Source organism: Piliocolobus tephrosceles, chromosome 15, assembly GCF_002776525.5.
Source record: "Piliocolobus tephrosceles isolate RC106 chromosome 15, ASM277652v3, whole genome shotgun sequence".
NCBI lineage: Eukaryota > Metazoa > Chordata > Mammalia > Primates > Cercopithecidae > Piliocolobus > Piliocolobus tephrosceles.
In genome coordinates, this window is record NC_045448.1 from 92,295,055 (window position 1) to 92,315,075 (window position 20,021).

At 45.2% G+C, this 20,021-nt stretch overlaps 1 long non-coding RNA gene across 4 annotated transcripts in view; it reads right to left on the bottom strand.

The window, feature by feature from the left end:
- Positions 1 to 522: 522 nt before the first annotated feature.
- The window catches only part of LOC111528218, a 50,187-nt gene continuing 30,688 nt past the window's right edge, over positions 523 to 20,021 (bottom strand). For all 4 annotated transcript variants that reach the window (XR_002726912.3, XR_002726913.1, XR_002726911.1 and 1 more), the window contains one exon: positions 523 to 1,172. This is a non-coding gene — a long non-coding RNA (uncharacterized LOC111528218). The remainder of the gene's footprint in view (positions 1,173 to 20,021) is intronic.

Below are 20,021 nucleotides of genomic sequence, written 5' to 3' on the forward strand. Positions count from 1 at the left end.
CCATTCTCCTGCCTCAGCCTCCCGAGTAGCTGGGACCACAGGCGCCCACCACCTCGCCCGGCTAATTTTTTGTGTTTTTAGTAGAGATGGGGTTTCACCGTGTTAGGCAGGATGGTCTCGATCTCCTGACCTTGTGATTCGCCCGCCTCGGCCTCCCAAAGTGCTGGGATTACAGGCATGAGCCACTGTGCCCGGCCTTTCTTTTTTTTTGACAGAGTTTCACTCTTGTTGCCCAGGCTGGAGTGCAATGGCATGATCTCGGCTCACCACAACCTCTGCCTCCCGAGTTTAAGCAATTCTCCTGCCTCAGTCTCCCAAGTAGCTGGGATTACAGGTGCCCGCCACCATGCCCAGCTAATTTTCGTATTTCTAGTAGAGACAGGATTTCACCATGTTGGTCAGGCTGGTCTCAAACTCCTGACCTCAGGTGATCTCCCTGCCTCAGCCTCCCAAAGTGCTGGGATTACAGGCGCCTGCCACCATGCCCAGCTAATTTTTGTATTTCTAGTAGAGACAGGGTTTCACTATGTTGGTCGGGCTGGTCTCAAACTCCTGACCTTAGGTGATCTCCATATCAGCCTCCCAAAGTGCTGGGATTACAGGCGTGAGCCACCGCACCTGGCCTATGCACTGGATTTCTGTTCTTAGTTTCCATTTTTCCAGAAGCCAACTCAGAATTTGAATGCAGATGGTAATTTGAATTTGATTCCAGAAATACCGGTAGACGAATGGAGAAGGGAGACATAGAGAGGAAGGCAGCCAATAAAAGGTGCATTATCAAGTGAGTTACCACTCTGGGCAACTGGGACTCAGTCCCACTGGGGACCTGTGGGGGACTTTACAGAACATAACCCAGTTACCCTATCAAGGAGTAAGGGAATTGTGTTTATCTACCAACTTCCCATCTGTCATGAAGGGATATTTTCATGGGCATTGACTATCTGGTACTTCTGGCTTGCCCTTTATAGGCCAAGTTCACTTCTGCCATCAGAAGGCGGCCCTAAGCAGAGTATAATGAGATCAAGTGAGCAGCCTTAAACATGCAGAAGAGATGATGAGTGGATCTGGGCAGGTACCAACAGTGGCTGCTGTGGCTTCTTCACGCTTCTCCTCAGGAATACAGGCTCCATGGGCACAGCTGTTTGATACAGGCTCCCCAGTAGGGACTGGTCCTAAAAAATAGAAAGCAGACAGGCATGTATGCAATAGAGAGACCCCCGAGTGCTAAGCTGAGCATGCCCGTGGCCTGCACCCACATTCACCATTCAGACGAGGCCTTCCTCCCTGGAGGTGATCCCAAACCTCTGGAAATTGGAATAACTGGCCATTTGATACCCAAGGGTTATGCTCTGCTTGGAAGAATGAGCCTGGCCTGTGGGAGTCTCTCCTAGGGATTAATCTCCAAGACAAAGGAAGTTATTAATTGGTTTAGGAGCCAGGTAGAAATCCCGTAAGTTCAGGGTTGCAGGATTTTATACCATTTGTCTGAGCTAGGAGGAAACCCAGGTAGTGGAGAATTGTGATCAGTTCCTTAACCTGCCACAATCCCTGGTGGACTGAACAAAGGGGGGCAAACACCAGAATAAAAGACAAGAGACAAAAGAGTATTTGGAAGAAGGGGTCAGGAGGCACCTTGCCTCTAGTGGATGAGGGCCCTGAGCTTTACACAGCCCCCGTATTTATTAGGCAAAAGAGGTAGTGAGAAGGGGGTAGAAGAAGAGGTCAGCTGCTCGGTCCAGAGTAGGCTTGCAAGACTGCATTCTCTAGATGTCCCAGTAGATAACCTCAAGGAGCTCGGTGGCACCAGAAAGCTATTGCCCTTAGCAAACCTTCTGGGGCAGGCACAGAAGTGAGTTTGCCCACATTCCGTATTCATGATAAACGGTTTGCTGTTTGATCATATAGCCTCAGTGGAATGCTGAGTTCGTCACATCCCACAGGCCTTTGGCTCCCTGCAAGTTCCTGTGGTCCCTGAAAGGGTCTGGATCCTGGTGGCTTTTTGTTTCCAGCTCTCGTTTCTTTGGGCTGTGGTGGATGTTTTCAGCCCACTCCACTTGCTTCAGTGAGCTTGAGTGGGGTTCTATGCCATGCAACTAAAAGAAGTGTGATTAAAACAGACAAAATGGAGATCCGGACTACACTTTAGAACATCTCTATGTGTCCTCTCTTACAACAGGCTAGACTGGCTTCTTTATATGATGGTCTCAGGGGTCCAAGATAGTGAAAATGGAAACTTCAGACATCACTTTTACCACATTCTATTGGTCAAAGAAGTCATAAGCCCAACTCAGATTAAAGAGGTGGGGAGAGTTTACTTCTTGAGAGCATTTGGCTGCAAAAAAATTGTGCCTATATTTAAATTACTGCAAGAACTTCATAGTGTCTCTTCTTGTGTCTGTTTTGATATTTGAAGGTGGGGGTCTTTGGGAGTTAATTAAGATTAGATGAGGTCATCAGGGTGGGGCCACCATGATGGGACTGGTGGTTTTATAAGAAAAGGAAAAAAGACCTCAGCTGGCCTGCTCTTGCCCTTTGAACACATGATGCTCTCTGCCATGTTATCATGCGGCATGGAGGCCCTCACCAGATGCAGGCACCATGCCCTTGGACTTCCCAGTCTCTAGAACTATAAGAAATAAATTTCTTTTTAGTAAATTACCCTGTCTATTGTATTCTGTTTCAGCAACAGAAAATAGACTAAAACAAACATCTACATTTTCAAATTGCCATCAACTTGTTAATAATATCTTTATAGTATCTTTTTAAGGTTTGTAGAATCTGTAGTGATAACTCCCTTTTCTTTTCTGACATTGGTTATTTGTATGCTTTTCCTTTTTTTGATCGATTTTGAGAGATGGTTATCAATTTTGTTAATCTTCACAGAAATTACTTTTGACTTTGTTGACACTTTATTTTGTACATTTGTTTTTAACTAGTTATCTTCTTTTCTTTTCTTTTTATTTTTTGTGAGACAGAGTCTCACTCTGTTACCCAGGCTAGAGTGCTGTGGCATGATCTCGGCTCACTGCAACCTCCACCTCCCAGGTTAAGTGATTCTCCTGCCTCAGCCTCCTGAGTAGCTGGGATTACAGGCACCTGCCACCACACCTGGCTGGTTTTTGTATTTTTAGTAGAGCCATGTTGGCCAGGCTGGTTTCAAACTCCTGACCTCGTGATCCACCCACCTTGGTCTCCCACAGTGCTGGAATTACAGGCATGAGCCACCATGTCCAGCTAGTTCTCTTATTTTCTTCTTTCTTTAGATTTAATTGTCTGTTTCTACCTTTTTGAAATGAATGTTTAGCTCACTGGTTTTCAGCCTTTTTTCTTCTCTTTCTTTCTTTCTTTAGACGGAATCTCGCCTGTTGCCCAGGCTGGAGTGCAGTGGCATGATCTTGGCTCACTGCAAGCTCTACCTCCCAGGTTCATGCCATTCTCCTACCTTAGCCTCCCGAGTAGCTGGGACCATAGGCACCCGCCACCACGCCCAGCTAATTTTTTGTATTTTTAGCAGAGACGAGGTTTCACTGTATTAGCCAGGATGGTCTCTATCTCCTGACCTCGTGATCCACTGCATCCAGCTTTCTTTTCTAATATACTTAAATTTACCACAAAGCATGACTTTGTTTTTTTTTTTCTTTTTTTTTTTTTTTTTGCAAGATATGTAATTTTACTTGTCCCATAACTGTGAAGAAATAACAAATCGTTCTTCAAAATAGAAGATAAAATAGCTACAGTAACAACAAAAACCCACCAGTGCATTGCTGTAACTTAGCCAACAGTCCTGTTTCCTTCTTGCCATCTCTGCCAACAGGAGTCCTGCTCCTTGAATGTCTTTTTCTTTCACTCCTCCTTTTGCTCCTTATTTTCTCTTCTCTACTCTCTTTTGATTTCTCCATTGACCTCAGATTATTTAGAAGTTTAGAGTCATATTTCTTAATTTCTAAACATAAGGAGGGTTTTTTGTTTTCAGTTATCTTGCCTAATTGCAATTGAGTTGGGAACATTTTATATGATTTTAATCTCTTGAAATGTGTCGAGCCTCTATGGTTTGGCATATGCTCAGCTTTTGTTTATGTGCCATATGTGCTTGAATCATAATCCTTGGTTCATGATGCACTGTCTTAGCTCGGGTTCCCCCAGAAGCAGACCCTGGGACAGAGAATTAGAGGTTAATCCCAGTAAGCATTAACTAGGGCAGTGGGAAGTGAGACAGGGACAGTTGTCTTGAGTAAAATTTTCCTTACTGTTTTAACAGGTGTCAGAATAAATTTTTAGTGGCCCTCCACATTTCCACTCTTCTTTCTTCTTTACATGGACTCTGCAGGTTTCCTCCTAGCTCTCTAGCTATGCCTCTCCCTTCTCCCACCCAGCTGTGACATAATGATTTTCTTCAAGGCTTACAGCAGGCCTCTTCTTATTCTCTACTCTGTGCAGTGATCTCCTTCATAGAGAATATCAGATAAGTCATTGGTTCACAGATGGTTATCTCCAGTCCTGGCTTCTGCCTTGGGCTTAAACCTGCTGCCATAGACCTTCACATAGATTTCTCAAAGGGAGCACTCAGTCCCAAGGTGTCCTGAATTGCAGGCATTATTTTCCCCAGCTTGTCATTCTCACCACCATTTCTTTGCACCCTGCCCCTGCAGAAGGTTTGGTATTGTTACTGCTGTTGCTGTTCTTTTTCCTAGAAGGCCTCACTCTGTCTTAAGCCTGGATATACAATTCCCCTTTTGTTCATTTTATTTATTTATTTATTTTATAGCCTGGGTATACAGTTCCCCTTTTGTTCATTTTATTTATTTGTTTGTTTATGAGATGGGGTCTCACTCTGTTGACCAGGCTGTAGTGCAGTGGCGTGATCTCGGCTCACTGCAGCCTCCACCTCCTGGGCTCAGATGATCCTCCCACCTCAGCCTCCTGAGTAGATGAGACTATAGGCATAAGCCACCATGCCCAGGTAATTTTTGTCTTTTTAGTAGAGATGGGGTTTCACCATGTTGTCCAGGCTGTTCTCTAACTCCTGAGCTCAAGAAATCTGCCTGCTTCAGCCTCCCAAAGTGCTGAGATTACAGGAGTGAACCACCATGACCAGCCCCTTTTGTTAATTTTAAAGCTGAAATGAGGACTCAATTAATTTTATTGTAGTCTTGTCTGGTGAGGGGTGATTCTTCACCCTTGCTGCCGTCCTCACACTCTTCCTATTTTCTAAATAAGCAGTCAGTCATTTAGATCACATCACCTGTATGAATAAAAGCCTTTCATGTCGGCTGCATTCTTCAGGCTTTTAACTTCTTGCAATTCACCAGTTGCATCTAGTTACATCTGTGGATTCCTGCACCATTGCAGATGCGAAGCAGGAGAAAAGAAGAAAAGAAGTATTTCTTTTCTTTTCTTTTCTTTTTCTGAGACAGAATCTCACTGTATGGCCCAGGATGGAGTGCAGTGGCATGGTCTCGGCTCACTGCAAGGACCGTTTCCTGGGTTCAAGCAGTACTCCTGCCTCAACCTCCTGAGTAGCTGGGATTACAGATGTGCACCACCACAGCCAGCTAATTTTTTTGTATTTTTAGTATAGACGGGGTTTCACCATGTTGGCCAGGCTGGTCTCAAACTCCTGACCTCGAGTGATCTGCCCTCCTCGGCCTCTCAAAGTGCTGGGATTCCAGGCATGAGCCGCTGCACCCAGCCTTCATTTTTGTTTTGATGGAATTGCCTCCTACCCCTTAAGTCCTATAGTCCCTGAACTTGACCTTATCTGCAGCAAAGATGAGAAAGGTGGAAGGTATGATAAAAGGAGAAAATACTTGCCACTGTTTTCTAAATTAACCCATTAAATTAAAATTTAATATTTTCTGCATTTCCTGATCCCAGTCCTGTCTTTTACTCAGTTGTGGGCATGCACTTTTTCTTTTTCTTTTTTTTTTTTTTTTGAGATGGAGTCTCGCTCTGTTGCCAGGCTGAAGTGCAATGGTGCAATCTTGGCTCACTGCAACCTCCACCTCCCAGATTCAAGCAATTCTCCTGCTTCAGCCTCCTGACTAGCTGGGACTACAGGCACGCACCACCATGCCCAGATAATTTTTGTATTTTTAGTAGAGATAGGGTTTCACCATGTTGGCCAGGATGGTCTCAAACTCCTGACCTCGTGATCCCCCTGCCTCGGCCTCCCAAAGTGCTGGGATTACAGGCGTGAGTCACCATGCCCGGCCTGGGCATGCACATTTTATGGATCTTAACTCAACTTTTAAATTTTCTTTGAGAATTTGGGAATTTTATGAAAGCGCTTTGTTAGTTTCTGTTAGTGTCCTCTATATCCAAAATTCTCCTTAAAGAATGCCGTCTCCCATCTCTCAAGAATTTATGAATTCAGGCTTGGCACAGTGGCTCATGCCTGCAATCCCAGCACTTTGGGAGGCAAGGTGGGCTGATCGTTTGAGGTTAGGAGTTCAAGACCAGCTTTGCCAACATGGTGAGACCCCGTCTGTACTAAAAAACCAAAAATTAGCTGGGCATGGTGGCAGGTGCCTGTAATCCCAGCTATGAGGGAGGCTGAGGTAGCAGGATCACTTGAGCCCAGGAGGCGGAGGTTGCAGTGAGCCGGGATCATGACACCACGGCGCTCCAGCATGGGCGACAGAATGAGACTCTGTCTCAAAAAAAAAAAAAAAAAAAAAAAAGAATTTATGAATTCACATTGTGTGCAGGAAGAAAATTATGTGAATGTCCTTCCTAACAAGGAGAGGCCTTCCCTGGCCTTGCTCCCCTTGGGCTGCCATCTGCATCTGGCTTTCTTAGGTATCAAGGTCACCTCCGTTTGGAGAGATGCCAGAAGTGGAAGTGTCAGGCAGACCATGTTTTCATTCTACTTGTCTATATTAGATCAAAGTCAGAGAGAGACTCTCAGTTCATAGAGGGAACACTTTCTAACCTGTGTTTCTGGAGGAGAATCACATGCCAAATGGAATCACCTTGAAGCAAGGCTTGTGTGCCGGCGGTGGTGGCTCATGCCTGTAATCCCACCACTTTGGGAGACTGAAGCAGATGGATCACTTGAGGTCAGGAGTTTGAGACCAGCCTGGCCAACATGGTGAAACCCTATCTCTACTAAAAATACAAAAATTAGCTAGGCATGGTGGTACATGCCTGTAATCCCAGCTACTCGGGAGGCTGAGGCAGGAGAATCACTTGAACCCAGGAGGCGGAGGTTGCGTTGAGCCAAGATCGTGCCACTAAACTCCAGTCTGAGCTACAGAACAAGACTCTATCTCAAAGATAAATAAATAAATAAATAAATAAATGGCAGTTCGAGACCAGGCTGACCAATATGATGACCATCTCTACTAAAAATACAAACTTAGCTGGGCGTGGTGGCGCATGCCTGTGATCCCAGCTACTTGGGAGACTGAGGCAGGAGAATCACTTGAACCTGGGAGGCAGAGGTTGCAGTGAGCTGAGATCATGCCATTGTACTCCAGCATGGGCGACAAGAGTGAAATTCTGTCTCAGAAATAATTTAAAAAAAAAGAAGAAGAAGAAAAGTGGAACCGTTTAGTAGATAATAATCACTTTCCCAGTTATCAACTCTTTCCCTGTGTCAGCATTAAACATTCCCACCTCCATCTTCATCACATGCCCCGTTAGAGGAGGGTGCTTCCCTGACCCACAGCCAGGGCTGGCTGGTGAGACTTGTGTTAGCCAATGGAAGGTGAAAAGATGTGACATATGCCACATCTGGGCAGAAGTTTTAAATAGCATGCGTCTTGTAGTTTTGCATTTTGTGTTTCCTCTCTATGTTGTGGGAGTAGCCTTAGAGCACCATGCTCATTCAGCTTGGGATCAGGAATGAGAATAGAAACTGAGCAGAGATACAGTTCAATCTCAGTACTCATTTAAATGATCAAGAACTACATGCTTGTTGTTGTAAGCCACTGAGATACTGTGGTTATTTGTTACGGCAGCAATACCTCGTGATACAATAGGAACAGGCAACTTAACAAAAGAGGAAAGGAAAAATATGCAATCTCTCTAACCATTTGAGAAGTGTAGATTCCAGTGAGATTTTTGGTCCTTCAGATGGGCAAAACTAAAAAGTCTGATAATATCTAATGTTGGCAAGAAAATGTAGAACCAGGCTGGGCTCAGTGGCTCATGCCTGTAATCCAATCATGTTGGGAGGCCGAGGTGGGTGGATCGTTTGACACCAGGAGTTTGAGACCAGCCTGACCAACATGGAGAAATCCTGTCTCTACTAACAATACAAAAATTAGCTGGACGTGGCAGTGCATGCCTGTAATCCCAGCTACAGCTACTCCGGAGGCTGAGGAGCAAGAATTGCTGGAACTCAGGAGGTGGAGTTGAGATCATACCACTGCACTCCAGCCTGAGTGACACAGCAAGACTCTCTCTCAAGAAAAAAAAAAAAAGAAGAGAAAAGAAAAACAAAATGTAGGCCAGGCACAGTGGCTCACACCTATAATCCCAGAACTTTGGGAGGCCGAGGCGGGCGGATCACCTGAAGTCAGGAGTTCGAGACCAGCCTGACCAACATGGAGAAACCCCGTCTCTACTAAAAATACAAAAATTAGCCGGGGGTGGTGGCACATGCCTATAGTCCCAGTTACTCAGGAGGCTGAAGCAGGAGAATCGCGTGAACCTGGGAGGCACAGGTTGCGGTGAGCCAAGATTGCGCCATTGTACACCAACCTGGGCAACAAGAGTGAAACACTGTCTCAAAAGAAAAAAAAAAAAAAAGAAAAGAAAAGAAATAAAGAAAAATTAAAAAGAAAAGAAAATGTAGAAATAGGGCCAAGCGTGGTGGCTCACACCTATAATCCCAGCACATTAGGGAGCCAAAGTGGGAGGATAGCTTGAGGCCAGAAGTTTGCGACCAGCCTGGGCAACATAGTGAGACCCCATCTCTAAAAAAATAAAAATTAGGCCGGGCGCGGTGGCTCAAGCCTGTAATCCCAGCACTTTGGGAGGCCGAGACGGGCTGATCACGAGGTCAGGAGATCGAGACCATCCTGGCTAACACGGTGAAACCCCGTCTCTACTAAAAATACAAAAACTAGCTGGGCGAGGTGGCAGGCGCCTGTAGTCTCAGCTACTCGGGAGGCTGAGGCAGGAGAATGGCGTAAACCCGGGAGGCAGAGCTTGCAGTGAGTTGAGATCCGGCCACTGCACTCCAGTCCGGGCGACAGAGCAAGACTCCGCCTCAAAAAATAAATAAAAAATAAAAAATATAAAAATAAAAATAAAAATTAAATTAAGTAGAAAGTGTAGAAATAGGTACCTCATAAGCTATTGTTCATGGTACACACATTTTGGAGGAAAATTGGTGATACATTCCAGACTGTGCATGCATGTTTGTGCCCAAGTCCATCTGGGATTGGGAGAGGAACTGAAATCACAAGAGAAATATTCAAGGGGTACTTACATTCTCTTTGTGTTATTTGAAATCTTGTGATAATTTATGTATTGCTTCAACAATTAGTAGTAAGCTTAATTTTTTTTTTTTTTTGACAGAGTTTTGCTCTTGTTGCCCAGGCTGGAGTGCAATGATGCAATCTTGGCTCACTGTAACCTCTGCCTCCTGGGTTCAGGCGATTCTCCTGCCTCAGCCTCCCGAGTAGCTGGGATTACAGGTGTCTGCCACCACATCCGGCTGATTTTTGTATTTTTAGTAGAGATGGGGTTTCACCATGTTGGCCAGGCAGGTCTTGAAATCCTGATCTCAGGTGATCTGCCTGCCTCGGCCTCCCAGTGTGCTGGAATTGCAGGCATGTGCCACCACGCCTGGCCAAGGTTTTTTTTTTTTTTTTTTGCTTTATTATTTATTCCTAATTACTTTGAATCATGCTAGTTCATGTGGTCTTTAAAATTTTCTACTCTTTTTGATTAATTTTTATGTTTTAGTCTTGGGTTGATTGACATTTTAATGTTAATTCTTTTGTTGCCATCATTTAGATATTTGTACCTTTCTTTTGAAGTTATACCTATCCTTAATGACTATTTCTAAAAACCTTGCTGCTAAGTGACAAACCTGCATATGAAAAAAATATTTCTATTAATTTTAATGTGAAAATATATCATTTCTCTCAATCCAAGACACGTGAATAATTTTAATAGAAAAAAAACAACCAAATAAAACATGTTATGTGAGTAGTAACAACAATTATTTTTTTCTTTTTTTGACGGAGTCTCCCTCTGACTCCCAGACTGGAGTGTAGTGGCGCTATCTCAGCGCACTGCAACCTCCGCCTCCCGGGTTCAAGCAACTCTCCTGCCTCAGTCTCCTGAGTAGCTGGGGCTACAGGCGCTCACCACCACGTCGGGCTAGTTTTTGTATTTTTAGTAGAGACAGGGTTTCACCATGTTGGTCAGGTTGGTCTCAAACTCCTGACCTCGTGATCCACCCGCTTCAGCCTCCCAAAGTGTGATGGGATTACAGGCGTGAGCCACCGCTCCTGGCCCAACAATTTTAATGTAAATAAATATTCTGTGCATAGAACTTCGTGCAACGTAAATATGTTGCCCTCCCCAAAAGAGGAACTCAGGACTTGACCATGGGGGAAGGTGCATTTTTCTTTTTCTTTTTCTTTTTTTTTTGAGGCGGAGTCTCGCTCTGTCGCCCGGACTGGAGTGCAATGGCCGGATCTCAGCTCACTGCAAGCTCCGCCTCCCGGGTTTACATTGTCCTCACCAATTTTTTAATCTTTTTTTTTTTTTTTTTTTGAGATCCCGGAGTCTCGCTCTGTGGCGGAGGCTGGAGTGCAGTGGCCGGATCTGGGCTCACTGCAAGCTCCGCCTCCCGGGTTTACGCCATTCTCCTGCCTCAGCCTCCCGAGTAGCTGGGACTACAGGCGCCCGCCACCTCGCCGGCTAGTTTTTTTGTGTTTTTTAGTAGAGACGGGGTTTCACCGTGTTAGCCAGGATGGTCTCGATCTCCTAACCTCGTGATCCGCCCGTCTCGGCCTCCCAAAGTGCTGGGATTACAGGCTTGAGCCACCGCGCCCGGCCTCAATTTTTTAATCTTTTGGGAGCTCTTGATTACACTGCCCTCAAACTTTACAGAAAATAAACTTATAGCACCCGAAATACGTTTGAAACAAAATTAAGGCTAAGCAAGGGCGTTTCCTAGCATGGAAGCGTGCATGGAATTAAGATGCTGACTCCGCTGCCGACCAGGAGGTGGTGCTGTCCCACACAGACCAGAGGCAGCTGCTTCTACGTCAGGTCTCCGGCTGGAACTGCACGTGGAGATTTTGGGGTGTGTCTTTGCTGGAAACCCTAAGATCAAGTATTACTTCTTACAGTGCACTTATTTAGTGTGTTTTTGGGCAGTCATTATACTGTAAAAAGGGAGTCATTACAAAAAGTGCTATAACTTTAGTTATTAACTGAATGGTGTTATGTGAAGTCCATAGCCCTGCATTTTAAAGGTACATAGTTTATTCTTTCTACTTCTTAGGTTGGACATTGACTACACAAGTGTTTATTATATTATTTTTAAAAACACAAAATAAATGAAAGCAGGATATGCAGAGAATGGTGATGAGAGTGTATTATGAAAAAAGATTTTGATCCGTCTAATTCTGAGCTCTCTTGAGGTACGAAAATTAGAAAGAAGGAATTAGTAAAATTAAAACCTGATGTGAATAAAACAAGAAATAAAAACAAGGCAAAAAATGATTGAAAGGATTAATCCCAAATTGCTTCTTTCAGGATAAACTATATGCACCCTTCTGGAGACTGAATAAAGATAAAGAAAGTAAAAGGTTAAAAAGAGATGCATTTAGAAATCAGAAAGGAATGTAATCAGAAGTTTTCTGGAGGCTACTGCATGCCACTCTAGTAAAAATATTTCCTGCTGAACTTCTAAGGATCATATTTGACACAAGATGTAGAAAATACAAGTGTCCTAGTTACTGTGGGAAAGTTCGGAAAGGTGATCAAAAAACATTGTTTTTGTTTTTGAGATGGTGTCTCACTGTGTTGCCCAGGCTGGAGTGCAATGGCACGATCTCGGCTCACTGCAATCTCTGCCTCTCAGGTTCAAGCAATTCTCCTGCCTCAGCCTCCCGAGTAGCTGAGATTACAGGCGTGCACCACTACGTCCCGCTAATTTTTGTATATTTATTAGAGACAGGGTCTCACCATGTTGGCCATGCTGGTCTCAAACTCCTGGCATCGTGATCTGTCCCCCTCTGCCTCCCAAAGTGCTGGGATTACAGGCAATGTGCTACTGTGCCCAGCCAAAAAAAAATCAGGTATATATATATAAAATTTCCTTTATTCAGATTTTCCTCTTGTGGACATTTTGCCTTATTTGCTATATTGCTGTTCTTTCTCTCTGTTCTTTTATTTTTGGAGACAGCATCTTGCTATTTTTCAGGGGGCAACAGCAGTGGTGTGATCATGCAGCCTTGACCTCCTGGGCTCAAGTGATTTTCCTGTCTCAGCCTCCCAAGTAGCTGGGACCACAGGTATACACCACTATACCCAGCTAATTTTTTTTTGGTAGGGATCTTGCTATGTTTCCCAGGCTGTTCTCAAACTCCTGGGCTCAAGGAATCCTCCCACCTCAGCCTCCCAAAGTGCTGGGATCACCCATGTAAGTCACTGTGCCCGGCCTCTCTCTGTTCTTAACATTCTTTTTTTCCTTGAACAATTTGAGACTGTGTTGCAGACATCATGATCCTTTACCCCGGATGTAGTGTAGAGTACACTATTGAGGGAGCTTCTGGTATCAATGGGAAACTCACTGGTGGAGTTTCCATAGGCTACGAGTGACAGTGAGATACGATGCCATTAAACTGGGCTCCCTAGGGTTAATGGGAGTGACAGGATTCTGAAATAGCAGAGGCAGGTGGAGGCACTTAACCATCAGAGACAAAGTGAGTATAATTATTGGAATGAGCAGCAAGCCTGGACTGGCAGTCAGGGCGCTGTAATATACAGATACCTGTGGCAATGGCCAATGGTCCACACGGTCCCTTGGGGAGAACAGCATCCCATGAGGGATATTGCCTAGAGTATTATTTGACTGTATAACCAGGAAAAATGATGATCTGGGGAGTAGAGCCCTATGTCATCCTCCACAATGAAAATCACAAGTCTGGTCAGGCACTATGGCTCATACCTGTAATCCCAGCACTTTGGGAGGCCAAGGCGGGTGGATCACTTGAGGTCAGGAGTTCAAGACTAGCCTGGCCAATATGGTGAAACCCCATCTCTATTAAAATACAAAAATTAGCCAGGCATGGTGGTGGGCACCTGTAACCTCAGCTACTCAGGAGGCTGAGGCAGGAGAATCGCTTGAACCTAGGAGGCGGAGGTTGCAGTGACCCGAGATCATGCCATTGCACTCCAGCCTGGGCAATAGAGCAAGACTCCATCTCAAAAAAAAAAAAAGAAAAAAAAAAGAAAATCACACATCAGTTCTCAAGCTCAGTCCCCGTTGACAGAAGGGCAGCCCAGTTCCCTCTGAGGAGGGACCCAACAATGCTACTGCAAATATATGCAGCAAGTATTCCTCTAGTTCTTTGTTAAAGGGACCGAGCCATGTTCTAGAGTAACTGTCCACTATAGAAAGGGAAGTACTTAGATTTCTCAAGGGCCATGGAGTACCAGGTTCATGAAATCGGTACCAGAGGATCTGAAATGCCGCTATAGATCCCTGCCTAGAGTGGGCACAGGAGGCAAGGTAATAAGCGGAGTCCTGCCTTATGTTTGTCTCATGTTTGTCCAGTGGACCCACACTTCCCTCTTGATGTTATTTCCAGGTCTCTTAATTGGGGTGGATATACTTAGTGGGTAGCAGAACTTGAATATTAGTTCTCTCACCAATTATGTTAGGAAGGTCCAAGCATCAGGTGTCAAGATGAGAAATAAAAAACAATATCACATTCTGGAGAATGCAATTCTGGAGAATTGCAGAGATCAGCACCTCCATCAAAGACTAAAGATGCAGGATGATGGTTCCTATCATATCCCCATTTGGCTCACATGTTCAAAAAACCATATGGATTGTGGTGGATGACTGTGGACTTCCATGGACTTAACCAAGTGATAGCTGAAATTGTAGCTGCTAGGCTGGATCTTTACCTGAACAGATCGATACAGCCTGTGGCATTTGGCCTGCCGCTATTGAGCTGATAAACGCATTCCTTTCAATCCTCATCAGTAAAGAGACTCAAAGTTGTTTTGTTCATATGTAGGAAAGGCAGCAGAATAGATTTACCATCTTGCCCCAGTGCTATGGTAACTCTTCTCCTCTCTATCACAGTATGAGCCACAGGGACCTGATCATCTTGACATTCAATAGAACATAATGCTAGCTGGACTTGGTTGAACAAAATATGGCAAGTACTCTGAATGACCAGATGCCAGTTGGTGGGAGACAAGACTCCCCTCCCCTAAAATTCAGAGGCGTTGCCATATTGAATCTGAAACAAGTTGATGTGCCTCAAGCACCCCCTATTGCCAACAAAGAGGCTGGAGCAAAACTATGCCTTCTCTAACAGACAATTATTTGCCATTCATTTGAAAAGCAATTCTTGTCATACCACTGGGCCCTAAAAGAGATTTTGAAATTGACCAGGGTTCATCCAATGACTTTGCACCTGGAGCTGCCTTTCAAGTATGATAGAGATGGTCATTCAGGAGCAGGTCGAGAACATAAGTAAGTTAAATGGACACATGGCCCAGATCCCCAGGTCATCCACCTCGGCTGCATTGAAGCAATTCACTCAGCTGATGTCTATAGCCTCAGGTAGGTGTATATGATCAACTGATGGAACCATCTTTGGCCTTGTTGATGTGAACTGAAGTAGACTGCTATCCACTGAAATAGACTGCTATCATACTACAGCCCTACGCAAGGTGGCCCTCAAAATAGTCATGAGGGGTTATCTTCCCAGCCATCAGAGCTGAGTAGTGTATTTGGCCATCCACTTTGTACAGAGGGAGAAGAGGCCTGAAGTAGGTATGAGTATGGACTCCTGAGCTGTGGCAAATGGCTTGGCTAGTTGGTCAGCGACCTGGAAGGACCAAATTAGGAAAAAGGGAGACAAGGAGACTTTATATTTTTAGTAGAGATGCAGTTTTGCCACGTTGGCCAGGCTGGTCTCAAACTCCTAACCTCAGGTGATCCACCCGCCTCGGCCTCCCAAAGTGCTGGGATTTCAGGCGTGAACCACCGTGCCTGGCCTAATAATTATTAACTCTAGATATTTTGACATTCATAATCAACATGTATAAAATTAATTAATAGCTCTACTGTCCTTCAACTATACAAGGATATTTGATTACATTAACCTCACATTCTCGCCTCCTTACATGCTGTGTTTCTCTTGTTCTTTGGGGCCCAGAAGACATTCTTACAGTGTACTGTACCTTCAGTGTTCTTTGTTCTTTCCTGCATCTCTGATCTTCCTGGATTGCTCTTCTGCATAAACACATCCTTCAGAATTTATGGCAGTTCTTTTTGGAGCAAACCCTCTATATTGTTAGCCTGAAAATGTATTTTACTGTCATTCTTAAAATATATTTTTGTTGAATATATAATTCCAAGTGAACAGTCTATGTAGAAAAAAGTTAACACAGCAGGCCTGAGCCTGCTATTCTCAGAAAAGTCGGCTTGCAAGGTTGGCCCTTGGCTGGCATCTAGTCAGTTGGATTTCCATCATTCTCTAATCAGAGTGTCTCACTGTATCTAAACTGTCTGTACAGTGTGGCTTATGCTGAACACCTCTTTTCCTGCTGGGAGTCTAGAATTTTGGTGCATGCCAGACAGTGGATGCCAATGTAAGTACCTTCCCCGCATTAAAACCTTACACACTGAGTCTCTAATGAGCCTCCCTGGTAGACAATGTTTCATATGTGTTGTCATAACCTGTTGCTGGAGGAATTACATGCATCCTGTGGATTCCATTGGGAAAGGACTCTTGGAAGCTTGTGTTGCACCCAGTAGGAGCTTGACCTGGCCTGGTACCCCATGTATTACCTGGCTCCTTTAATGATGATGTTTGAGTCTCTGATTTTCATTGTTGACTTGGATCCTGTGTCCAATAGTTCCTGAAATGTCCGATTATTTCCTTTTCCCCAGTGTACATTTACCTGAGTACATGCCCTCAGGTCTTTCTGGAGAAGGAATGGAGGGAATTATTACCACATACATTTGCCATGATGTTGTAGGATCCTCTCTTATGTGGCCTGGCATCCCCTTCAGTCAAGGGGTACTGACTCAGGTCTAGAAACTGATCAAAGGATCATAATTTTTTATTGAGATGTGTCTTGAGCCTTTATCATCTTTCCTGATTCCCTCTGATTGCATAAATTAAGCTATATCTTGCCCTTAGGGAAAGTATGTCCTATTATCATCTCTATAATTCTCTCTCTCTCTCTCTTTTATTTTTTATTTTTGAGACAGAATCTCATTCTGTTACCCAGGCTGCAGTGCAATGGCACTATCTTGGCTCACTGCAACCTCTGCCTCCTGGGTTCAAGCGATTCTCCTGCCTCAGCCTCCTGAGTAGTAGGAATTATAGGTGCCCACCACCATGCCCGGCTACTTTTTTGTATTTTTTAGTAGAGACGGGGGTGTTTCACCATGTTGGCCAGGCTGGTCTTGAACTCCTGACCTAAGGTGATCCACCTGCCTAGGCCTTCCAAAGTGCTGGGATTACAGGCGTGAGCCATGGTGCCTGGCCCATCTCTATAATTCTCTGTGGGAACAGACTCCCCTGCCTGTCATACACTACATCTGTTCTTGCCATGTGTGACAGCAATCTCATCCAGCTTCCTTCTGGCAGTGAAGTGTTGTCACCTGGCCTCTATTATTTCAGGACTCATCCTCATTAGTATTGGGAACACAGCTCTGTAACAGCATCTCCCACTATCAGCCCACAGTCACCACCAAGCTTCTTGCTGATGTTGGTGGCCCCATTCATCAGCACATTCCTCCTCACTTGGATAAACAGAAGGTGCCTACGGCTCTCCTGTGGACTGTGGTGACCTGGTGAGTTTTCTGTCCTCAGTAGTATATCCACTCCAGCATGCCCGCTTCTCTGAGTCATCTCATCCCTGTATCCACTATTGCACCGCCGTTCTGGCAGTTCTACTGTCATGGCGGATACTGCTTTTTCCTAACTTCCATGAGACTGTTGAGTGGAGTGTTAGTACTATCTTCACCTCCTTGCTAGGGTGAGAATCCCATACCCCACAGCAGCATTCTCGCATCAACAAACTTCCCTTTATCCAACTATGTCCCACTTAATGCAGCATGAGGAGAGCCAGCCCCCTATGTGTCTCCCCAGCACCTGCTGGACATTTGGCAACATCCTGCGGTTCCTTCGGTGTGTATCATTCTTTCCTCCCTAAGCAGACGGAGTATCTTCTTGTCAGGTGGCCAAGCAGCAGCCCGGGGGAGCCACAGCTGCTATGCATCAAGCACAAGGCAAGGCCTGGCTGACATACATGGTCAGGAAAGCAACAAGGAGCCATTTTTTAGATCAGGCAGTTTATATTACTTATACAGATGGTGGAAGCACAAGTAGACAGAGGTGCCAGGTCCCCGTGGCCCTTGCACAGAGCAACACCAAAACAAAAGAGGCCAAATGGCAGCAACGTGAGTGCCACGTGAAGCCCATACCACACTGCAGCCAAGCAGCTTTAGAGGTGGTAGCTATGTGCATGCTGTCAGGGATGGGAAGGTATAATTCTAGGTGGTCCCCAATTCCCACTGCCTTGTATACATGCCTTCTATAATCGCCTCCCCTCGAGTGTGGGTGCTAATTCTAAGCTACAGCCAAGTGTTTCCCGCTTCCTTCCTAAGCTACAGCCAAGCCTGCCTGCCTTCCTTCCTTCCTTCCTTCCTTCCTTCCTTCCTTCCTTCCTTCCTTCCTTCCCTCCCTCCTAAGCTACAATCAAGCTTGCCTTCCTTCCTCCCCTCCCTCCCTCCTTCTTTTCCCTCCCCTCGCCTCCCCTCCCTTCCCCTTCCTTTCCCTTCCCTTCACTTTCCTCCTTCTCCCTCACTTCCCCTCCCGTCGCCTCCCCTCCCCTTGCCTTCTCTTGCCTTCCCTTCCCTTCCTCTTTCTTTTGACAGAGTCTTGCTCTGTTGCCCAGGCTGGAGTGCAGTGGTGTGATCTCATCTCACTGCCTCAGCCTCCTGAGTAGCTGTGATTACAGGCATGCACCACCACACCCAGCTTATTTATTTTATTTTTTTTGGAGATGGAGTCTCGCTCTGTCGCCCAGGATGGAGTGCAGTGGCACAATCTCAGCTCACAGCAAGCTCTGCCTCCTGGGTTCATGCCATTCTTCTGCCTCAGCCTCCTGAGTAGCTGACTACAGAAGCCCGCCACCTTGCCCGGCTATTTTTTTTTTTTTTTTTGTATTTTTAGTAGAAGCGGGGTTTCACCATATTAGCCAGGATGGTCTCAATGTCCTGACCTTGTGATCTACCTGCCTCGGCCTCCCAAAGTGGTTTTTCTTTTTCTTTTTTCTTTTCTTTTTTGTAGTTTTAGTAGAGGCAGGGTTTCACCATATTAACAAGGATGGTCTCGATCTCCTGACCTCATGATCCACCCGCCTCGGCCTCCCAAAGTGTTTTTTTTGTTTTTGTATTTTTAGTAGAGATGGGGGTTCCCCATGTTGGCCAGGCTGGTCTCAAACTCCTGACCTCTAGTGATCTGCCCACCTTAGCCTCCCAAAGGGCTGGGGTTATAGGCATGAGCCACCGTGCCTGACCCAGCCAAGTGTTTTCCAGTCTGCAGCTGTACTCAGAGGAGGGCAAGGCGTGGAGTCCCATGCTTACCAGAACCAGGGAGGCAGGTGATAAACTGGCTTGGGAGAGTTCTGAAGAAGATCACCCCATCTTGAAACCACCTTTGCCAAAATTATAACTGAGGAAATTATGACAGTGAAATATATCAGATCTAACTGACTCCATCTTGCTTCTAATCTCTGAACTGTCCTTATCCATTCCTGGGCATAGGCCGAACTAGCCTTGGGAAGGAATTTAGTTCATAGTTTAAATAACAGCCCTTCCCAAAAGCGAATCTGTTCTTGTGAAACCAAATGAAAGGCCACCAGCCACCAAGTTAGATTGAGAGGGGCTGGAACTCTAAATATTATGTGGGTGGTCATGAGATTTGCAACTTCCCTGATTACTCTTGAAGGTAACATCACTGTTGTGAACCTGAGATTGGTCTTTTGAGATGTCTCCTCAGGTTTTTTCATTTCTGACAAGTGGTTGACCCCACCTGGACCTGCCAACCAGTTCCGTGGCCCTCACCCAAGAACTGACTCAGCATAAGAGGATAGCTTGGACTCCCTATTAGTTCATCCCCCAAGCCAACCAATCAGTGCTCCTGACTCACTGGACCCCTACCCACCAAATTATTCTTAAAAACTCTGATCCCTGAGTCTTCTCTTCCCTCCCCTCCCCTTCCCTTCCCTTCCCTTCTTTTTTTTTATTATACTTTAAGTTCTGGGTGATGTGCAGATCCTACAGTTTTGTTACATAGGTATACACGTACCCTGGTGGTTTGCTGCACCCATCAATCCGTCACCTACATTAGGTATTTCTCCTGTTATCCCTCCTCTAGCCCCTCAACCCCCAACAGGCTCCAGCGTGTGATATTCCCCTCCCTATGTCCATGTGTTCTCATTGTTCATCTTCCACTTATGAGTGAGAACATGCAGTATTTGGTTTTCTGACCTTGTGATAGTTTGCTGAGAATGATGGTTTCCAGCTTCATCCATGTCCCTGCAAAGGACATGAACTCATCCTTTTTTATGGCTGCATAGTATTCCATGGTGTATATGTGCCACATTTTCTTAATCCAGTCTATCATTGATGGACATTTGGGATGGTTCCAAGTCTTTGCTATTGTGAATAGCACCGCAATAAACATACGTGTGCATGTGTCTTTATCATAGAATGATTTATAATCCTTTGGGTATATGCCAGTAATGGGATGGCTGGGTCAAATGGTATTTCCAGTTTTAGATCC